Source organism: Mastigoproctus giganteus, chromosome 9 (assembly GCF_048544385.1).
Source record: "Mastigoproctus giganteus isolate SK-2022 chromosome 9, ASM4854438v1, whole genome shotgun sequence".
Lineage (NCBI taxonomy): Eukaryota > Metazoa > Arthropoda > Arachnida > Uropygi > Thelyphonidae > Mastigoproctus > Mastigoproctus giganteus.
Window position 1 is genome coordinate 225,192,469 of NC_143583.1, and position 12,652 is coordinate 225,205,120.

Consider the following 12,652-nt stretch of genomic DNA (forward strand, 5'->3'; position numbering starts at 1 on the left):
TGCAATCTCTGAAATGAAATAGATGGGAAACGTGGAATGGTACACTTATTTGTAAATAATATTACTTATAAATTATTTCTTTCATTTTTAAAATTATGCAAAAATGTGTGCACTTCATTTCCCTGTGCATATTTTTATTTACTTTAACATAGAAATGCCTTCTTTAAGTTTTTTTATCGAAGTAATCATCACTCTTGAAGAGAATAATACTTCATTTGGTTTAAATATTATTTTTCTTCTATTCTTCCATGTCTTACTCTAGGCACAGTGTTGTGCTGCATTGAAATAGAAAGCAATGATTTTCTGAATGATTCCAAAAATCATTTCTCTCTATTTCATCATCCTGCGCTCTTATTCATGAGTATATTATAATGCCTCCATATTTGTTCCCGTTGCTCACACACTTTTTAAATAGAAATTACTCCAGTCATTCTATTGTAGTGCTTTTCTTGCAATATTTGCAGTATTAGGCAAGTTCTGTCCAATAATTGAAGCCTTAGGCTCTTTCTCAATTTTGCTAACTCTCTGCAGAGAGTTAATTAAATTGAGAAAGATTCTAAGGCTCCAATTGCTAGACAGAACTTGCATTGCAGTTTGTAACAGTTTGTAATGTGTAAATGCTAATACAATGAGCTTGTGACTAAAAGAATAAAATGGTATAAATTATGAAAAATAGAAATGTGGATGGCTTTGTATGTGTAAAGAACTTCCAATTAAAATAATATTTTTTTGTGAAAAATAAAATAAACTAATAAATTTGAGAAACAAACTGAGAAGTAATGTGCAAAATATAAATATGCACAGGTGAAGAAACTAAACATTATTATATATCCTTAGAGCTCGCAATTATTATTCTTAATTAGAGAATGTAATTATTTTTCTAGTATTCCTGAAGCTTTTTAAATGCTATTATTTTGCTATGTAACTCTTTCACAACTTTTTTTTTTTTTACTGGTAAATTACAGCATAATGAGGAATGGAGAAGAAAGACTTTTCATTACAGTTGTGCAGTTGTAATAAATTGATGCATATGTTTATTGTATATGATATTAGTCATTCCATGAAATTAATTCATTATTCTATTCTGGAATATCTATATATTTTTTAATCATATACTCATTAAAATCAATCTTTGTTGGTTGATCGCTCTTTTCCAGTTAGTACTCATTTGTTGTATATAATGAAACAATGAAGTACCACAATTTCTCAATTTCATCATCAGTCATTTCTGTTTTAGCCACACAGTTTGTATCACTAAAATTATTGAAATGTAATAAATTTTACATGTTTAGAAGAACTTATGTCTTATGTGGAATCCTCACTGTAAATTAGGATGTGAGGAACTGATTGTTTATTTGATAGTATCAGCAGGAATAATTTGGCTAAATGCAAGATAGAACAAGGCAAATTATATCAATATCTTTTGTGCGTTATCAGTCCTTGCCAAGCTTAATGATGTCTTAATTGTTTTCTTTGTGAAAAATGCTGAATTTTAATTTTGCAGTGTACGTTTTGTGGATTTATCAGATGACTGTTTTCGATAGCAGCATGTTAAAGCATTAACAAGAGGAAGCAGTACGTTTGATATGATTATCAGCAGTGATTATTCATGCATTACGGACGTGCAGGCAAAATACCCTCTGAGTGGCGGTGATCACAATGTGCTGATGGGATTTACTTAAAGTCCTAACTACTGTCAAAGGTAAAGGCTATTCCCTTCATAAAGGTGACTACAGTGGGATCATCTGATGATGTTGCCATCAGCAAATTGTAAATGGGAAATATTCAGTGAAGTAATTGTAGAAGTTACGAGGCTTTTCATACCAACCAAGAAATACTATTCCAGGTTTAGACCTAATTGGATATCAGATGAACAAATGAGACACATGGCAGAGAAGAATACATGGAATTCATATAAATTATCAGATGATACAGAAGCTTATGTTAGATATAACCTAAGCTGTAATCAAGTTACGAACAGTTTAGGCAAACAAAGGCACACATTATAAGAAGTATTGGAATACTGTGTTCAAGTTTAGAGACCTCATTAGAAAAATGACATTGAGCTTCTTGACAGGGTTCAAACACAGGCAATTCACATGGTGAGATCAGCAAACAGGCAACCATACGGGGAAAGATTCCGATTATGTGGGCTACAGAGCTTGACAACCAGACCCCTCAGAGGAGACCTGATTGAGATTTATAAGGCTGTGAGAGGAGTTAGTAAAATGAATGAAGGTGGGATTTTCACTGTTATAAAGAATTCCAGAACTAGGGGACATAAATTCAAATTACAGGGAAGGTGGTTTAGAATAGATTTTAGAAATTTTTAGCCAGTGAGATGTTGATTTCTGGAACAGATTGTCTGGAGCAGGTAGTTGAAGTTGAGAGTTGTTAATAACTTCAAAGGTCAGCTGGATAGATATATATGTGAGGAGAGAAGCAAATAGTCTGTATTTTCTTATCTACTTGTATTTTTTTTTTTTTTTTTTTTTTGCCAGTGCAACGAAAGACTGTAACCTTGCACTGTGGTTATTACTATTAAGTATCTGGCAAACGATGCCAAAAGAAGCAGCGAAGACGTCTTTACTTACATTAAGAGTACAAGGAAGGAATTTAATCATATTGGTCCACTTCAGGTGATGGTTTCACTGTTGATGATGCTCAGGTCATGTAAGTTCTGTAGGGAGGGGAAATCAAAAAAGTCATCAAAATCAAACAAGGAGATAAATGGTTTTGTGATAACTGAGAGGAAAGTGGAAGAAAAATTGTTGAGACTTAACATAAAAAAGAGCCTGGGGTGGATGAGATCTATCTAATTATATTAGGGAGGCAGCACAGGAGGTAAGTAAAACCTTAGCCATAATTGTGAATACAGGTTTAGATTCAGGAGATGTCCTAATGGACTAGAGGTGTGCAGGATGTATCCCCCAATTCATAAAAGGGAGCATCAAAGGGCAACATGAGTAATTACAGACCTATTAGCTTAACTTCTTTTACAAGGAAATTAATGGAGTTCTGGTTAGAGAAGTAATGTAGGATCATCTAGACAGGAATGCACTTCTACTGCAGTCACAGCATGGACTTGTTAGGGACAATCTTCTCTGAACAATCTGTTTGAATATTATGATAGTGACAAAGATGACATATGCAGAAATATAAAAAAATATTTTGATATACCTGGATTCCAGGAAAGATTTTGACTGTTCTATGCAAAAGTGCTTTTGCTGCACTAGCAAAAAAAAAAAAAAAAAAAACCACTGAATGGGATTAAGACAAAAGTACAGTTCTAATGAACATTGCTCTTTAAGAACTAATTGATTAGTTGAGCGCCCCAGATTTTCTGTATTTATTAATGATACTGATGAGCATATATCAGGTGAAATGTCTCAGTTTGCAGATAGCACAATGGTTGGCAGGTTAGATGATGACTGTATGCTATTGCAACAAAATCTAGAAAAATTAGGCAGACTGGCTGAGAAATGGGAATTGAACTTTAACATTGACAAATGCAGTGTACTGCATATGGGTAGTAGTAATCTCAGATTAACATACCAACTGTATGGAATTACACTCACGGTAGTGGAAAATGAAAAGGCCTGGGTCAATCAATTCGGCCCTGGAAAGATTGTGCAGGGCTCAAGGGGTAGAATTTTTTTCAGCCTGGTCTGTACTTGTTAACAGGAGAGACTGCTTCTACAGGGATGGGATACACTTAAATAGAAAGGGTGCAAGAATGTTTGCTGATGCTATCAAGGCAGTGTTAGGTGGGTCGGAAAACTGCTAGATTGGGGGGATACAAGGATTAATAGATTAACAGTAGCCACTGGCAGAGGTGAAAGTGATTCTTGCACTGCTTCTATTGGAATGAGCCGCAGCCTGGAAAATAAGATGCAGGATATTTCAGAGACTGCTGGGAATCATTGGGGTACAAGTAAACACATGGGTTGTGTTAGGGTAGCTAAGAAAAAGAACAGGTGCATGTATACTTGCGTGTACACCAATGCTAGGAGTTTAGTAAATAAATTTGATGAATTTGAGGTATTGCTCAAACATCAAAGGCAGATATTGTGGGGATTTCAGAGACGTGGTGTCACACAGATATAAGGAATGCAGAACTGGAATTTGGGGAGTACAATGTCTACAGAAAGGATAGACAGGATAGGAAGGGAGGAGGGGTTATGCTATTAGTTAAAAAACACATAAAATCGAAGGAAGTGAAGCCAGTCGACATCGCTGGACAGTGCAGTGTCGAGTCAGTTTGGTGTGACATAAGCATTGGGAGATCAAAATTGAGAGTAGGAGTGTGCTATAGGCCTAATGACTCTGATGAGTATAATAAGAAACTGTTCGGAGAAATAGAATGGGCCAGTAAATCAGAGAGTCTTATAATGGGGGATTTTAATTTCCCAGATATTGACTGGAATTTGGGGGCTGGTAATTCACACAGTAGCAAGGCTTTTGTGGATTTATTGCATGATTGTTTTCTACATCAGCATGTTCGGGAGGCAACTAGAGGGAGTAATACTCTTGATTTGATTATCAGTAGTGATTCTTCATGCATTAAGAATCTGCAGATAAATGAACCATTAGGTGGCAGTGATCACAGTGTGCTGAAGTGGGAGTTACTCAAAGAGGTAACTACCATTAGGGGTAAAGGGAAGGGATATTGCTTTCGTAAAGGCGACAATGATGGTCTGAGACAGTATTTAAATTCTATACAGTGGGATCAACTGATGATATTGCCAACAGCAAATTCAAAATGGGAAGCATTCAAAGAACTTATTTTGGAAGCTACTAGGCTTTACATACCAACTAAGAAATATTGTTCAAGGTTTAGGCCTAAATGGATGTCAGATGAACTAATGAGGCATATGGCAGAGAAGAAAAATGCATGGGATACATACGAATTAACACGTGACACAGACGTCTATGATAGATACAAGTTGATCTGTAACCAAGTTACAACGGAGGTTAGGCACGAGAAGGCAGATTACGAGAGATCCTTGGCAAGGGATGCGAAGAAAAACAGCAAAGAGTTCTTTACTTATGTAAACTCTAGAAGGAAGGGGATGAATCAGATTGGTCCACTTGAGATCGATGGGTCAACTGTTGATGACGCTGCTCAGGTAGCTAACAAACTAAATGAATATTTTGCATCGACATTCACACATGAGGAGTTATTCAGCGAAGGGAATGCCAGGGGTGCATTCAACTCTAGCAGTAAGCTAGAGAATCTTGTAATAACTGAGAGCAAAGTGGAGGAGAAATTGTTGAAGATAAACACAAGAAAGGCACCTGGGGTGGATGGGATCTATCCAGTTATATTAAAGGAGGCAGCAAAGGAAGTAAGCAAACCCTTAGCCATAATTATGAGAGCTTCCTTGGACTCGGGGGAGGTACCCATGGACTGGAGATGTGCAAATGTGACCCCAATTCACAAACGGGGATCAAAGGCTGACACAAGTAATTATAGACCTGTGAGTTTAACTTCTGTTCCCGGAAGATTAATGGAGCCACTGGTTAAAGAAGCACTGCAGGATCATCTAGACAAGACTTCAGTTATAGCTAGGACACAGAACGGTTTTGTTAAGGGGAAGTCTTGCCTGACCAATTTGATTGGATACTATGATGCAGTCACAAAAGAACTGGATGCAGGGAATAACTTTGATATTATATACTTGGATCTTAGAAAAGCTTTTGATACTGTTGCACATGGAAGACTGCTGCACAAATTGGAGCGGTGTGGCATTGGAGGCAAATTGCTGCTATGGATAAAGGGGTGGTTGAGGGGGAGAAGACAGAGAGTGGTAATCAATGGACACTGCTCATCGTGGACTAATGATATTAGTGGAGTCCCTCAGGGTTCAGAGTATTGGGTCCTTTATTGTTTTCTGTATTTATAAATGATATTGATGATGGTATATCAAGCTTAATGTCCAAGTTTGCAGACGATATGAAGGTTGGCCGGGTTGTCAAGGACACTACTGACACTATGCTGCTGCAACAGGATTTGGAAAGGTTGAGCAGATGGGCTGAGAGGTGGCAAATGAAGTTTAACATTGACAAATGTAAAGTACTACATATGGGAAACAGCAACCCCAGAGCAACGTATCAACTCTGTGGTACTACACTGACAGTGGTAGAGAATGAAAGGGACCTAGGGGTGGTTGTGCAGGCAGATATGAAGTTCTCTGAGCAGTGCAGACAGGCTGCAAGAGTAGCTCATGGTGTATTGTCAATGATATATAGGAATTTTTCTAGCAGGGATAAGGAGGTGATTATTCCCTTGTATAAGGCAATGGTCAGGCCACACCTAGAGTACTGTATACAGGCCTGGAGGCTTCATTTCAAGAAGGATGTAGAGCTGCTGGAACGAGTACAGAGAAGGGCAACAAGATTGGTGAATGGGACAAAGGGGTGCTCTTACAAAGAAAGGCTTAAGTTTTGCGAATTACAGCGTCTGGAAACTAGGCACCAGCGAGGTGATCTGATAGAGGTGTATAAAGCCTTGAATGGTTTAAGCATGCCCAATGCTGATGGGATTCTTCCTCTAGCTCAGAATAATCACCTGAGAGGCCATAAATTCAAATTGAGGAAAGACAGATGTAGGATAGATGTGCGGAAATTTGCCTTTAGCCAGCGGGTGGTTGGTAGGTGGAACAGACTTCCATCCCTTGTCGTGGAAGTTGATAGCCTAAATAAGTTTAAGGCTCAGCTAGACAGGTATTTCGAACGAACAGAGGGGTGAAGTGGAAGTGGTTATTTTTTATTTATTTTTTTTACTTTAATTTTTTTGGCTGATGCTGCATAAGCTTGCTTTTTGCATCAAATGCCTCTGCTAATGCTAATGCTAAAGGACACCTACAAGGAACTCCAGAAAGGTGCAATCCTGAAAACCTGTAGGATAGTCAGAGATTTCCTCAACCGACAATAACACCAGCATTACAACCACCATTGTGTACTTGGTAGCATTACCTGTCACCGAGTGAAATCCCCGAATGATGGAGAAATAATATCAGAGCAACAACAATTATAATAACTCGATGTGGCCTGTTCACGTCCTTATACTATGAAATAATCACATTATCCCTGCTTCCAAAATTCCGATATATCGTAGACAAATCCTGAACCATGCTGTCCTGTCATTACGGTTCGAGATTTTCATATAGTTCTTTTTTAGTTTCCATACTGTTAGTGTAGTAGTACGCTCTTACTCCGTTTATTTGGGATTACTTCTGCTGAGATTCGTTACTTTCCCTTTGTGAATGTTAAATCTCAATTGTCATTTCTCAGCTCAATTGCCTAATGTTCTTATTATTATTGCAGCAGCAGCATACGCTCATTACTGTAATTGACCACACTGCCAATCTTTTGCCTACTTAGACAATAAGGATTAGATGCGTTCATTATTATCATTAATAAATATTGAAAACAACAATGGGGCCAGCAGTGAACTGTATAGGCCGTGCCTCCGTACCAGGTGGGCAAGAGCAGCAGCTCATAGCACATGCTTGTTGAGTAGACCGAGGTTCGAACCCGTCACCACCAAATACGGAAGGCGCGGAAAGGTTAGGGAATGACCACCGCATATCTGTCCCCGCAGCAATATGGCCTTAGTTGCTAATGCTCCTAAAAACCAAATAACAACAACAACAACCGTATAGGACCTTCGGTAAAAAGTTAGTAACTTATTTACCGAAGAACAGCAGTGCTCATTAATATCAACTCCTTGTCTTCTCCCACTGAAACACTCCTTTATCGATCTGGGTAAATTACCTATAATATCACGTTGATTCCATTTAACAGTAGTCTTTTGTGTGTATATCAAAGCTTGTAAAATAGTTTTAAAACAAGTTTATACTTGTTTATATGTTTGTTCGGTTATCCTTCTGTCGGAAGACTACGGGATTAATCGATTGTAGCGTATTTGGCATGGTCGCAGGCGATTGGCAGAGATCTTTGATACTAGAGTGAGAACATATATTTGGAGATACTAGAGTGAGAACATATATATATTTGGATTTCAGGAGAGCTTTTGACACTGTTGCGCATGGAAGACTAGTGTACAAATTGGAGCAGAATGGTATTAAGCGTAAGTTGCTACAATGGATAAAAGGTTGGTTAAGTGTGAGAAGACAGAGGGTGGTAATCAATGAGTGCTGCTCTTCTTGGACTAAGGTTATTAGTGGAGTCCCACAGGGTTCGGTGTTAGGTCCACTGTTGTTTTGTATATTTATCAATGATATTGATGAAGGTATATCAGGCTTAATGTCGAAGTTTGCAGATGATACAAAGGTTGGCAGGGTTGTTAATGACAGTAATGGCAGTGTGCTACTGCAACAGGATCTAGATAATTTGGGCAGATGGGTTAAGAAGTGGCAACAAGTTTAACCTTGACAAATGCAAACTACTGCATAGAAATATAGAAATAATAACCCCAGAGAAACGTACCAACTGTGTGGTATTACACTTAAAGTTGTAGAAAATGAAAAAGACCTGGGAATAATTGTGCAGTCAGATATGAAGTTCTCTGAGCAATGCAGACAGGCTGCAAGGGCAGGTCATGGGGTTTTGTCAATGATATATAGGAATTTTGCTAGCAGGGAAAAGGAGGTGATTATCCCTCTGTATAAGGCAATGGTCAGGCCATGCCTTGAGTACTGCGTACAGGTCTGGAGACCTCATTTTTGGAAGGATGTAGATTTACTTGAGCGGGTACAGAGAAGGGCAACAAGATTGGTGAGGGGAATGAAGGGATCCTCTTACTTGGGGTAGCCTTAAGTTCTGCAAATTGCAGTGGCTGGAGACTAGGCACCTGCGCGGTGATCTAATTGAGGTATATAAGGCTTGAATGGGTTGAGCACGCTGAATTCTGATGGGATCCTTCCACTTGTTCAGATTACGAACCTAAGGGGGCATAAATTCAAATTAAGAAAAGATAGATGTAGAATAGATGTGCGGAAATTTGCCTTTAGCCAGCGAGTGGTTAATTGCTGGAACAAACTTCCATCTGTCGTTGTGGAAGTTGATAGGTTGAATAAATTTAAGGAGGAACCGGACAGGCATTTGGAGGGAATGGTGTTTGTTTGGTTTTTTTTTTTTTTTTTTGGCTGATGCTGCATAAGCTCATACATTTGCTTTCTTGTATCACATGCCACTACTACTACTACTACAACTACTACGACTACTACATAAGTAGCACGCTAGTAAGTCTGCTTTGTCTTTAAGCATAGCTGAAAAAGCATAAGAAATGTCAAGTTGGGCCAGCGTGCGTTGCATAATTCGTGTAATGACCGTTATTCTCACAGCGGGCTGTTGGACGAGACCTGAGGACACAGCCAATCGATCACAGAACACACCATTTACAGACGTTTCATTCGGTGCAATATGCCCGAATTTTCTGGCGCTCTTAAGCCTGGCAACAGCAACAAAACCACGAGGTTATAAGAGAGGCGGGAGTACAGATGTTTAGAAATTGCGGCCAATAGCTTTGGAAAGTTACCTCAACGCTGTATCACCATTTGGAAAAGAAGCACGTTTAATACTGTCCTCTTTAATATCGAGTTTAGATCGATTGGTTAATGTTATTTAAAATTATTGAAAACTTTAATTTTGATAGAAAATGAAAATAAAAGTTCCCACACAAGTCATGATATGCTTCATTCTTATGAGAATAAAGGCTTAGCATTTTTTTTTTTTTTTTTTTTGTTGTTGTGATGAAGGAAGAGATTTTTGGGTGTAATGTAGTAAAAAAAGTTTTCTTCCCTACAAGGATAATTTCATTGTCAAATCTTAACAAAAACTATGACAGGAACTTTTAAAACCATGTTTCAAAAAAAAAAACAGAATAGAAATTATGAATGATCATTTTTTCGTGCCGTGTCATGTAGCACAGTTGGTATATTCATTGTCTCCCCACATCTGGTGAAAAAAGGTGCAGATTCGAATCTCATCAATGATGCGATGAAATGTTTGTCTTTGGGTTTTACGGGCATCAGCGCCTTAAGTGATATTGCCGCATATATATTATTAGCATTAGCATTTAGCATTAGTAGAGGCATATTATGCAAGAACGCAAGCTTATGCAGTATCAGCCGAAAAAAAAAAAAAAAACCCTTCCACTTCACCCCTCCGTTCTTCCGAATTACCTGTCCAGCTGAGCCTTAAATTTATTTAGGCTATCAACTTCCACAACAAGGGATGGAAGTCTATTCCACCAATCAACTACCCACTGGCTAAAGGTAAATTTCCTCACATCTATCTTTCCTCAATTTGAATTTATGCCCTCTTAGGTGATTATTCTGAGCAAGAGGCAGTATCCCATCAGCATTGAGCATGCTCAAACCATTCAAGGCTTTGTACACCTCTATCAGATCACCTCGCCGGTGCCTAGTCTCCAGACACTGTAATTTGCAAAACTTAAGCCTTTCTTCGTAAGAGCAACCCTTCGTTCCGTTCACTAACCTTGTTGCCCTTCTCTGTACTCGTTCCAACAGCTTTACATCCTTCTTGAAATGAGGCCTCCAGACCTGTATACAGTACTCAAGGTGCGGCCTGACCATTGCCTTATACAAGGGAATAATCACCTCGCTATCCCTGCTAGAAAAATTCCTGTATATCATTGATAAGACACCATGAGCTACTCTTTCATATCTTCATATCTGCATGCACAATTGCCCCCAGGTCCCTTTCATTCTCTACCGCTGTCAGTGTAGTACCACAGAGTTGATACGTTGCTCTGGGGTTGCTATTTCCCATATGTAGTACTTTACATTTGTCAAAGTTAAACTTCATTTGCCACCTGTCAGCCCATCTGCTCAACGTTTCCAGATCCTGTTGCAGCAGCATAGCGTCAGTAGCGTCCTTAACAACCCTGCCAATCTTTGTGTCGTCTGCAAACTTGGACATTAAGCTTGATATACCATCATCAATATTATTTATAAAATACAGAAAACAACAATGGACCCAACACTGAACCCTGTGGGACTCCACTAATAACATTAGTCCACGATGAGCAGTGTCCATTAATTACCAGTCTCTGCCTTCTCGCACTCCACCATCCCTGTATCCATAGCAACATGTTTTGTAATCGTCTGGGTTCTGTGATCTATTTGCTTTTTCTTATCCCTAGTGTTTTGAAAACGAAAAACCGTTCTGCTAACTATAATCGTTGAGACCAACTAACTGAGCCATGTGTTTAAAAAACCCCTAAAAATTCCTCACATTATCAGCTGGTTTTAAACCCATGGGTCTCCTTTTCTCGTGTGTGGAGTGCAGCGATTCTACTGACTGCCTTGCTCTGAAGGGTCCCGACAAACTTTTATTGCATATTAACATTAGCATTAGTAGAGGCATTTGATGCAAGAAAGCAAGCTTATGCAGCATCAGCCAGAAAAAAAAAAAAAAAAAAAAACCACTTCCACTTCACCCCTCTGTTCGTTCAAAATACCTGTCCAGCTGAGCATTAAACTTATTTAGGCTATCAACCTCCACCACAAGGGATGGCAGTCTGTTCCACCAACCAACCACCCGCTGGCTAAAGGCAATTTTCCGCACGTCTATCCTACATCTGTCTTTCCTCAATTTGAATTTATGCCCTCTCAGGTGATTTTTCTGAGCTAGAGGAAGAATCCCATCAGCATTGAGCATGCTTAAACCATTCAAGGCTTTATACACCTCTATCAGATCACCTCGCTGGTGCCTAGTCTCCAGACACTGTAATTTGCAAAACTTAAGCCTTTCTTCGTAAGAGCACCCCTTTGTTCCATTCACTAATCTTGTTGCCCTTCTCTGTACTCGTTCCAGCAGCTCTACATCCTTCTTGAAATGTGGCCTCCAGACCTGTATACGGTACTCTAGGTGTGGACTGACCATTGCCTTGTACAATGGAATAATCACCTCCTTATCCCTGCTGGAAAAATTCCTGTATATCATTGACAATACTCCATGAGCTACTCTTGCAGCCCGTCTGCACTGTTCAGAGAACTTCATATCTGCCTGCACAATCACCCCCAAGTCCCTTTCATTCTCTACCACTGTCAGTGTAGTACCACAGAGTTGATACGTTGCTCTGGGGTTGCTGTTTCCCATGTGTAGTACTTTACATTTCTCAATGTTAAACTTAATTTGCCACCTCTCAGCCCATCTGCTCAACCTTTCCAGATCCTGTTGCAGCAGTGTAGTGTCAGTAGTGTTCTTGACAACCCTGCCAACCTTTGTATCATCTGCAAACTTGGACATTAAGCTTGATATACCATCATCAATATCATTTATAAATACAGAAAACAATAATGGACCCAACACTGAGCCCTGAGGGACTCCACTTATAACATTAGTCCACGATGAGCAGGGTCCATTGATTACCACGCTCTGTCTTCTCCCACTCAACCACCCCTTTATCCATAGCAGCAATTTGCCTCCAATGTCACACTGCTCCAATTTGTGTAGCAGTCTTCCATGTGCAACAGTATCAAAAGCCTTTCTAAGATCCAAGTATATAATATCAAAGTTATTCCCTGCATTCAGTTCTTTTGTGGCTGCATCATAGTATCCAATCAAGTTGGTCAGGCAAGACTTCCCCTTAACAAAACCATGCTGTGTCTGAGCTATAACTGAAGTCTTGTCTAAATGATCCTGCAGTGCTTCTTTA